Source organism: Piliocolobus tephrosceles, chromosome X (assembly GCF_002776525.5).
Source record: "Piliocolobus tephrosceles isolate RC106 chromosome X, ASM277652v3, whole genome shotgun sequence".
Classification (NCBI taxonomy): domain Eukaryota; kingdom Metazoa; phylum Chordata; class Mammalia; order Primates; family Cercopithecidae; genus Piliocolobus; species Piliocolobus tephrosceles.
The window spans coordinates 63,994,922-64,005,804 of record NC_045455.1 but is presented as its reverse complement, the minus strand read 5'-3'; the positions used below and the strand labels follow the sequence as shown (position 1 = coordinate 64,005,804).

The window sequence follows — 10,883 nt, the reverse complement described above, 5'->3', positions numbered from 1 at the left end:
CTCATGCTTCCCAGTACACTTCTCCAATACCGGTTACTGGTACTTATAATGAGAGTCATTGCCAAATACTTCACTAAATGAAAACCCCTGAAAATTAATTATCTCATCAAAGATGGCTCACTTTCAGAACCAGATTCATACGTCCTGGCACTAAAATAAATGCCAACTCCCTCCTAAGAATGAAAGGAAAAATAGTCATTTACTGACATGTCCCTGCAGGAATCAATAACATTACAGATCATAGAGGAGACAAGAATAGCCTGGGCATATTAATAACTCGGCCGACTCACTGATTTGAGATGACTAGTTAAATAGCATTCTGCACTGATGAGGACTCCATGGCACCAGGAACAATATCATCATTAACATGTGAGACTGTTTAGCATTTTGAACACTTCACTCATAAAGAGAACTTAACACAGGACTATTTATTGGGCTTTAGACAGATGGCTTAATGTTTTTTTAGCCTTCAACCTATCAGACCACCCGTGGTTTCCTTCAGCCAAGGGCTTTTAAAAAATAATTGGTCTACAGCAATTTTCTAACAAGTCGGACTGCAATATATTTTTCTAAATCTTTTTTTTACCCTTAACTATCCCTTACAGTGGTTTGTGGTTGATAGACTTCTCTGTCTGACACTGATTCCTCACATATAAGTAATTACTGACATAATAGATGAAGGGGCTGAAATTTCATCATTAATGCTTTCTTTGCTATAGAAAAAGCTATTTAGAAATGATTATTTTGGAAAACAATTCTTCCCTAATTAGACATTGCCTGACACTCTAGAAGATATTTCCCAAAAATCTTTCAGTACAGGAAATGACAACCCAACATAGATGGGTAACTGTGGGTGGCAGAGGATGCACTGCACTAAGCATGTATGTGTTCATCTTAAAATGGTAAAGAGGGTCAAATGTGCCCCTGTGTGGGGATTATGTGAGTGTGCTTAGGAAGGAATAAAGTGGCTGTGGATCCCTGCTCTTATTGTCAAAGTGAGAGACCAGTACAATGGAAAAGCAAGCAGGACGTGTTTTTATAGTGCAGAGATCTTAATAACCACCTGCACCACCCTAGCCACTGGTCAGCTCTTCAGGTCCTTCTATGGGTCCTTTTAGTGAAACAGCATGGTCCAGACGCCCAGAGACTGTGGACTGGCTCAAATGGATGTTTATTTGCATACTCTTCTGTATGTAGCTTCCCCGGTAGGGTTATGAAGAGGCATGCTTAGGCTTGGGGCAGAGAAAAGCAAGTATACAGCAGAGGACTTAGTGATGAGATGTTCTAAGGGGAAAAGAGTCTTCTGACTGCGCACTCGGGAGGGCTTGAGAAGCCTGAAAGTCTTAGTGCAGAGCTCGCGATTGGCTTTTCTCTTTAAGGAATAAATGTCTCGCAGGAGGCTCAGATTTCCTGCTGACACTTCATGCAGGGTTGGATTGGAGTCCTTGCTGATTCTATGGTTGCTGCTAGTGTCAGGATTTTGCACCGATACTGTCAATTTCTTCACCTGTGAGGAAGACGCCCCTGGCACCAGTATTGGTGTTTTGTTTGATCACGTCCTGTCTAATTCCCAGCGCGAGGTGCCAAGTCAGTTTCAGCTGATTAAATAATTCAACAGCTCTCTGATCCGGGTGCGCGAGGGCTACGGGCAGCTGACCGTCGGGGACGCGTGGAACGCGAGCGGCTGTGTGGCTAGGCCCCGCAGTGCGTGCTGGCCTTCGATGTGGTCAGCTTCTCGCGGGAACAGTTCCGGCTAGTGCACGTGGAGGTGGAGGTGAGGGATGTCAACGACCACGCGCCGCGCTTCCCTGAGCCCAGATCCCGGTAGAGGTGTCCAGGGCCGTGGGCACGCACCCTGGAGGTGCCGGTGGACTAGGACGTGGGCGCCAATGGGCTGCAGAGCTTGCGCCTGGCCGAGCCGCACAGCCCCGTCCGCGTGGAGCTGCAGAAGCGCACTGACGGCGCTCAGTGTGTGGACCTGTTGCTGCTGCAGGAGCTGGACCGCGAAAGCCAGGCCGCCTACAGCCTGGAGCTAGTGGCCCTGGACGGCGGCCGCCCGCTGCTCTCCGCCACGGCCGTCTTCAGTGTGTGCACCCTGGGCGCCAATGACCACAGCCTGGTCTTCCCGTAGGGCACAGTGGATGAAGTGGAGCTGGCGGAGGCACACCAGTGGGCTCCCTGCTTCTCGACCTGGACGCGGCCGACCCCGAAGAGGGCCCTAACGGCAACGTGGTGTTCGCTTTTGGCGCCCGCACCCGGCCGGAGGCGCGCCGCCTCTTTCGGCTCGACCCGCGGTCGGGCCGCCTCACCCTAGCCGGGCCCGTGGATTACCAGCGTCAGGATACCTACGAGCTGCACGTGCCGGCGCAGGACTGCGCTGCCGCCTGCAAGGTCATCGTGCGCATCCGCGACGTCAATGTCAACGCGCCCGACATCGCCATCACCCCGCTGGCGCGCCGGCTGCCTCGCCCTTCGCCGCTGCCGCCGCCCTCGGGGGAGCGGACGCTAGCTCGTCGGTGGGAGCCGGGACGCCCAAGGCTGGCGCCACCTCTATGGTGCTGGAGGGGGCGGCGCGCTAGAGCCTGGTGGCTCTGGTCAGCACCTCGGACAGGGACTCGGGAGCCAACCGGCGGATGCGCTGCGCCCTCTACTGGCACGTACACTTCCGGCTGCAGCCGGCCTGGTGGTGAACGCGGCGTCGCTGGACCGCGAGCGCATTGCCGAGTACAATCTGACGCTGGTGACTGAGGACCGCGACGCGCCCCTGCTGTGCACCAGGAGGCCCTCCACGGTGCGCGTGGGCTACCATAAAGACAACGCGCCGCTCTTCACGCGGCCGGTCTATGAGGTGTAGGTGAGAATGCCCCGCCCAGCGCCTACCTGGCTACGGTGGCGGCCCGGGACCCGGACCTGGGCCGCAACGGCCAGGTCACCTACAGGCTGCTGGAGGCCGAGGTGGGCCGCGCCGGGGGCGGTATGTCCACTTAGGTCTCGGTGGACCCAAAACCAGGAACTGCGCGCTCGACGGCACTTTGACTGCGAGGAGCTGGCGGAGATGCAGCTGCGGCTGGAGGCGCTAGACGGCTGCTCTCAGGCGCTATGGGGCCTGGCCGTAGTGCGGCTGCAGGCGGAGGACCAGAACTACCACGCGCCCCGCCTGGTGGCCCCACTGCTCCTCAGTGGCTCAGCCCAGCTGCCTCTGCCCTGGGCTACGTGCTGACCCGTCTGCAGGCAAAAGACGCGGAGGAGGGCGTCAACGTCGAGCCGACTTACATAGTCCTCCGCAGCGACGGCGGCCCCGGGGTGCCGCTCTTCACGGGGCCGGTCTATGAGGTGTAGGTGAGTGAGGCTTCGGGCGCCACCTAGCGCAGAAGTGGTGCTGATGCCGCCGCCTCACGAGGGAGGGGAGCCACGTATCAGGCAGGGAATGGGAGGGCAGCTTGAATCCTTTCTGTTCTGGTCGGTGTTTTGGCCAGCGGCTGCGTCCTTCTGCTAGTGGTCATCATCACTGTGACTTGTTCTTGCCAAGGCAAGGCTAGGACGCTGGTGAAGAAGCTCCATGAGCACTTCCCAAGCAGATTTCAGGCAACGAGTGACCACGCTGGTCCACGTGTCAGAGCCATAGGGGCTGACTCTGGGGACTTCCGCTCCGGGTTCTTCGCAGACACATGGCCAGTTTCCATTTCCAGGGCCCAGGCGGTTGAGTCTGTGGAGGATTCCTAGTCTGAGGTCAGTGAGGTGTCTTGGAGCTCCTCTTGTCGCGAGAGGAGCAGGACTGCATGGGCCCCGGTAGGGCACCCCTGCCCTTCTTAGTGTCCTCATTCACTTGGAGTAGATCTTCATGCTACTAGCCTTATTGGGACTTCAAATGGTTGATATTTCTGGGCTTATTTTTGACTGATTTGGGACTTCAAATGGTTGATATTTCTGGGCTTATTTTTTTTATTTGAAAAGAAAAGTTATCCACAGGCAAGGTTAGGGGCAGGCTTGATAGTCACATGTTCATTGATGTAGGTCCATGTCTGTTTTTGCTGTTTTTGCCTATGTTAACTTCCTTTGGGTGCAATTTGGATACAGTCAACCCTCAGGGTTAATGCTGTTTTTCTGAAACACTCCGGATGAGGAATGCGGCGCCTGCTCTGTCAGGTTTGATATTAGACGGTGAAGTATTATTAACTGCGGCTCTTACCCCTTTTGAAAAATAGGGTTCAATCTCAGTTCCTTTTCATTCCTCATCCCCTTGTGGAGAAAATAAATCTGCGGCAAGTTTAAGGTAATTTCAGAATGTTTATTGTTATCTCTAAGTAATGTGTTTGACATTTTATGCATTTTTATGGATACCAAAGTAATTCTTTCCTTTTCACTTTCAGTATACATTCAAATATAGATGAATTCAGTATGAAGGACAGTGGGAAAGTAGACAGTGAATTGAATGACAGCCATTTGGATATTAGCAGAGAGGGTTTCAAGAAAGTATCCTTTCAAACGATTGCAAAACAAGGGGGTAAGTTCAAACCTGTGACTTTGAAGCCAAAGCATCATAAGACTCATTCCTGACTTAATTACAATATTAAATAAGTGAATATGTGATTTTGTTTGGCTTTGCTTTGTTTACAGAATGCTGCACCAACACAACCTCATTCTATCCAGTACATCTGCTGTGTCATTTGGGGGTGCGCTTTAGGCCCAATTCTCTGGAATAATGTCTGGTTCTGGAGTGGTAGCTCCTGTGGTGAAAGGCATTGTCAATTATGAGGTATTTTGTGTTGGTATGCATGAAAATGGGCACTAGATCTTTTCCCTCAAAGAAAATATGTTACTTAAAGAGGAGTCATAATGGTGTGTCCTACTGACTCAAATGCCTCGTCACCATAATAGGTGTTTTTGCACAGTCTATGTTCTGTTCCTTTGACTTTTTTTTTTTTTTAAATGATGGGTTTCCAGAAGCATCTACCTCCTGGTTACCTTCCTCTGAATATTCTCTAGTGGTCAACATACTTTCTAAAATGGAGAACTTGAAGTTGTATACGGTGATTCAGTACCAGCCTCTCTTCTGAGGTCCAAATTCGTGTACACAACTGCCTACTCAACATCTCCATTTGGATTCTGAATGGACGTGCTATATGTTCAAAACTAAACTCTTGGTTTCTATTCTCCAAACCTGTTTTTCCTCTGGTGTTGATATCTCAGCAAAAATGACATTATCTATTCACTTAGTTGCTTGCTCTGGCTTAAATCCTTGGTGTTATTTTTGATTTGTTTCTTCCTACACACAACTTTCAATCCATCAGCAAATTCTGTTGAATTTTCTTTCAAAATATATTCTCAATCAATTCACTTCTCGCCACATTCGTTGCTACCACTCTACCCAGCCACTGTCATCGCTTGCCCGGCAATGGCAGTAGCCTCAAACTTGGCCCCTCTGCTTCTACTCTGGCCCTCTTGCAGACCATTCTGCATATGAGAACTAGACTGGTCTCTTACTTCATAAATCAGGTTGCATTACTGAACTCTCGTTGCTTAAATAAAATCCCAAATCCTTATCATGGTGTCTCAATTACTATTGCTGTGTAACAAGCCAGGCTAAAATGTAGTAGCATAAAACAACCATTTTATTATGCTTGTGGATTCTGTGGTCAATTTAGACAATGTACAGCAGGAATGGCTTATCTTTGTTTCAAAGTATCTGGGGCCTTAGCTGGGATGATATGATGGCTGGAGGCTGGAACCATCTGAAAGCTTCTTTAGTTACGTGCCAGGTTTGTGGGCTGTGATGAGCCAAAGTCCAGGAGACCTGACTTGGTGAAGTGGGAAAAAGGGAGGCTTCATGTTCTCTTTACACGTGGCTTGACTTCTTACAGCCTGGCAGCCTCTGCAAAGTCACGTGGCAGCTCGGGCTGCAAACATGAATGATTCATCCAACAGGACAGAAGTCACATCCTCTTTTGTGACCCAGCTTCTGAAATTACATGGTCATTTCCATCATATTCTACAGTCCAAGCTGTCTTAAGCTCACCCAGATTCAAGTGGAGGGTTCAAAGACCCTATGCCTACCCTAGAAAATTTTCCAAGAGTTTTGAGGGCCATGTTTGTAAATCAGCCACACATGACTCATCAAGTCCTGCATTATCTGGCCCTTAGCTCTCTCTTCTACCTGATTTCTTACCCCTCTTCCCCAGGATGCATTAGATTATCTTATTGGCCTTCTTGTGTTTTTTGAATACACAAAGCATCTCTCCATCTCAGACCTCAGGGTCTTGCTGTTCCCTCACCTGGTAAGCTTGCTCTAGATATCCATATTGCTTCCCACCTTCATTTAGGCCTTTGTTCACATGTCCATCTAATCAAAAGAGGTCTTCCAAACCCCATATTGCCTCTCCTCCCTGTCACTCTCCATCTTCTTTACCCTGCTTTATTTTCATTCCTAGCATTTATCACTCCCTGGCATTATTTGTATATTTATTTGTTTATTATTTGTCTCTTGTTCCATGTTGAATGGCCACCTTCAGATATATACTGAAACAAAAAAAAACCAGAGCAAAACAAAAATCAGCAAATTTACTGAGTGGATAAATGAAAGGTGTAGTCTAACCAGCACATACGTTGAAACTTGTATGACTAGTTCTTATGATCATATTGCACTTTAGGGTAAAATTGTATTGGTACTTTTTGGAAGTTCCATTGTACTCTTTAACTTTCTGAAAAATGCTAGTGTGATCTTAAAACTTGAAGATTCTATAGTGAATTTATGTTTCTGGATAATTTAGTGTTAAATTAGCCTTTTCAAAAGAATCAAAGGACTGGAACTCCTACTGTTTATATTTTCTATTTAGGAAATTACCAGCTTATTCTTGTCTTAACTTAGTTTCTTCTTCCTAATAACAAGCATGATAACTCAAAGTGCTGCTATGGCAAACGAGAATGTGATCAATTTTTTTTCTTAGTAATAACAGTCACAACATTGCTTCTTACCTGTATTCAACAAAAACCTTTTATTTGTTTAATAACATTTACAGAGGACAGTTTATGTACCAGAAACTGTTTTAGGTACCTTATAAATATTAAACTCACTTGAGTCATACAACCGTGCTATTAGGCAGGTGCTATCATTTGACCCCATTTCACACATGGGAAACTCAGGCACAGAGCTGTTCAAGTAATTTGGTTGAGGCCGCTCAGCTGTGAGGGGCAGAGCTTGGTCGCCAACTTGGGAAGTCTGGTTCTAGAGTTCATGCTTTTAATGTTCTGCTGTAGCATATTTTTTTCTGCAGGTTTTTAAACACTTATTTTATGGGTCTTTTAAAGATTTAGGGCCAGTTTACATTCCTGAGGATGTTTCTGTCTTTGAGTTTGAACGAAATGCTCTGATTTATGGTTTGGTTTATCCTCCAACTCTCTGTTGCATTTTCTTGTAAAACTTTTAGTGGGATTATTGAAAGGATGACACGTAGGTGATGGCAAGAGAATTGAATTAGATGTTGATAGAGAGGAGATAAGAAGTTTAATGAAAATATTTTAATTTTTTTGCATCTCACTCTTAATAGTTAACAGAGAATTAATGAATCAATAAATACACTACTAGCCCTCAGAAACTTCATTTTAGATTGTTATTTCACCCATTCCTCCCACCAAACCTGTATTAAAGATTCCAGCAAATAATTTAATTGACTTGCTTGTATTTTATTTCCACTTCATTTCCTCAGTACACCAGCAGGTGGAGGTGCAAGTCATTGGCAGAAAATCCGGAGGAAGAAAAAAGAAGCAAACAGCTAGAAAACCAGTCCTGGAATAACTGAATATTGTTTACATTTTTAAGTATATTTCTATGTAGCATTCAATTGTTTCTCCTTTTTTTGAATTGTAAACTATTCTTTTTTTTTCCAACTTTTTTTCAGATTATTCAGGATGAAAAACATTCAAGGATCCTGAAAAATTAAACCAGGAATCTCAAACCAGCAAAAATGGTTCACATCATGCAAATAGCTACATGATTGAACTTTCTTCAAGTACCCTTTACCCTCACATTTCCCAGATGAAAAATACAAATTTCCAACCAGAACACTCAGAACTCAATTGATGTTATTTTCAAGTCTGTGCCTCCCAAGTGAAGGGCTGCCAAGTGTCTATGACAGAGTTCAGAACTGCAGGCCAGCAATGACACTTCCCTCTTCTTGGACAGAATGATGAATTAAATCATCCTTCAGTGGACGGATCACCTTCACATACTTCAGAAATAGCCACTTCATTCTAAAAAGCTGCAATTCATATAGGCGGTCATTTCTGTCAAGTGTTTACAAGCCAGGTTACATGCATGAGACTTCTAGTTTTGATATACATTTTCTTAAATTAGGTTGACAGTCCGTGACACAGCACAGGATGATTTTATAGAATCTAGGATATTTTACCAAACAGTCTTAAAAGTGGTCTTTATTGCCATGAATATAATAAATGATCATGTATTTTATATTCTAGTACCTTTTATGAATATAAATAAAATATTCAGTCTGGCTACTCATTTACATTTGAATGTGTATATGATTCTACTGCGAATGCAATTCAACTTCAGAATAACTTTAAGTTGAATTAAGAACCTGGACCCGGACCTTAATCATGAGGCCCAATGAGGAGGAAGAGGAAGCTGTGGGCAGGCAGTATTTGAGTGGGGGTTACTCAAATTGTCTCTCTAGCCTGGCTTCTGAGAGGGTTGCTGAGTGTTTCATGGGTATAATAGTGGCAGATTTTGGCAGTGGGTGAAAATCAAATGGCAGTGGCTGGTGATGTGTTTCCAGGCACTTATCCCATTCACAGCATCAGCTCAATCAGAGGCTGGGGCTACAGGGAGCAGCATGGTGAGAGAGAAAGAGAGAGAGATGGTGAGAAAGAGTGAGTGTCTTATGGCCTCAGCCATGTGGGCTAGAATTCCTAGCAGGACTCCTTCTTAGTTATGAACAGGATGCTAGGAGAAAACTAAGGCATAAGCGCAAGGATTAAAGGAAGAGTTGGGCCCCAAATGCAGTGACTTAAAGGCTACTTGAGCAGCTGGGCTTAATCTGGGTCCAACCAGATCCAAGGGCAGCCAGGCTGGGTGATGAGATGGAAGCGTCTGATTGTGTCTTGTTTTCTGCAAGATCGGCTCGGACTGTGGGAAGAATTGAGTCTGCAAAGTGCAGGATGTTTTGTGTCTCCAACTAGAAGAGCCTGGGGTTCATTAAGATTTGATGGGCAGGAACTGTGCTGCCGAATACACTAACCACTAGCCACATGTGGCTGTTTAAGTTTAAATGAATTACAACTCAATACAATGAAAAATGCTTCAGTCTCAGACAGAGTCACTATAAAGTGTTTCACAGAATGTTCTGATGGACGGCTTTGGTCTAGAAGAAGGGACGGGCCAGAGTTCTACCTTCACAGGCTGGGAGTTGAAGGTAGCCAATGACTCGCTGTCCTTGCTCAGCACATATATGGGGAGCTGTGTGTTTCTGTCTGTTTTCCACCCTTCCAAGTGTGGAGAACTAACTACTTCATGACAGTTAGCCTTTTAATGATTCATGTATTTTAAAATGGATTGACACATTATTTATTATATAATCTTTGAAAAATATCTCAAGGCAAGAATTCTCAATGGTAGAAGGTTTTCTGTAGGCTGGAGAATTTCTAAAGGCTCCTCTGCTATAGCACCTTAAATTTATAGTCCTCATATTCAGTCCAATTACTTGAGAGATTTTGTAGCAATAGTCATGATAAAACCTACATGCTCTTCCTCCTAAACTCTCCCAAAAATAATTCAGCAGTTTTTAAAACCAGTAATTTATTCCTTATCCATGCTCAGGCAAGAAGCTAGGAAGAACTTCAATCGTTTGGCCGCTGGTCTGCCACAGAAAATTACTGCTGTTGGAAATCAGTTTCTGAGTCTCGTGTTATCTTCAGAGAGTCAGTGTGTCCTCTGAAGTGTCAGATTTCCAGATTGGGTGGTCTAGGCCCCAGAGAGACTGTGGCAAATGTGAATGTTCCTTGCTTTATCTGATACATATCTTAAAAGTAAAATGGACACCTGTCTTTTGGGTTACATCTAATAATATTAGAAAATTTTAGAGTAATTTTTTGTGTAAATGCATTCTGTGGGAAACATTTTTAAAAGCTGGGAATCTAAAACTTTTCCTCAAATTTACAAACATAGAATTAGATATTTTTACTTTTCTTAAAATGAGGCTCTCATGTGTTTGTGACATTAGCTTCTACCTGAATTATGATTCCTAATGCAATTTATAATTCCTGAATCTTGTCTGTTTATGATTGCATTCCTATGAATAATAATAGGCAATCTTTATCAAACACTATATGCAAGGTTCTATGCTAAATGCTTTACATGAATTATTGTTTTTATACCTTGTAACAATCCTAGGAGGTAATTATATTACTACCTCAATTTTATAGCTGAGGAAATGAGTTTAAAGAGGGTAATATGTTTGAGGTTACATAGTAAGCAAATGAACTTAGAGCTTAAAAAATTATGGTATAGGCTGGGTGCAGTGGTTCATGCCTGTAATCCTCTCATTTTGAGAGACTGAGCAGGTGGATCTCTTGAGCCTAGGAGTTCAAGACCAGCCTGGGCAACATGGTGAAACCCCATCTCTACAAAAAATATAAAAATCAGTCATGCATGGTGTTATATGCCGGTAGTCCCAGCTCCTCAGGAGGCTGAGGTGGGAGAATCACTAAGCCTGGGGATGTTGAAGCTGCAGTGAACTGTGATTGCACCACTGTGCTCCAGCCTGGGTAGAGGGGGAGACCTTGTCTCAGGAAAAAAAAAAAAAAAAAAAAAAATTACGGTATAATGCTAAAGTGCACGAATTTCGAGTTTACAGCCAGATGAAGTTTTATAT

General features: G+C 44.9%; 1 pseudogene; it reads left to right on the top strand.

Annotated features, from left to right (window-relative positions):
• Positions 1-1,385: 1,385 nt before the first annotated feature.
• Positions 1,386-7,792, top strand: LOC111521054 (annotated as a pseudogene).
• The last annotated feature ends 3,091 nt before the right edge of the window (positions 7,793-10,883 follow it).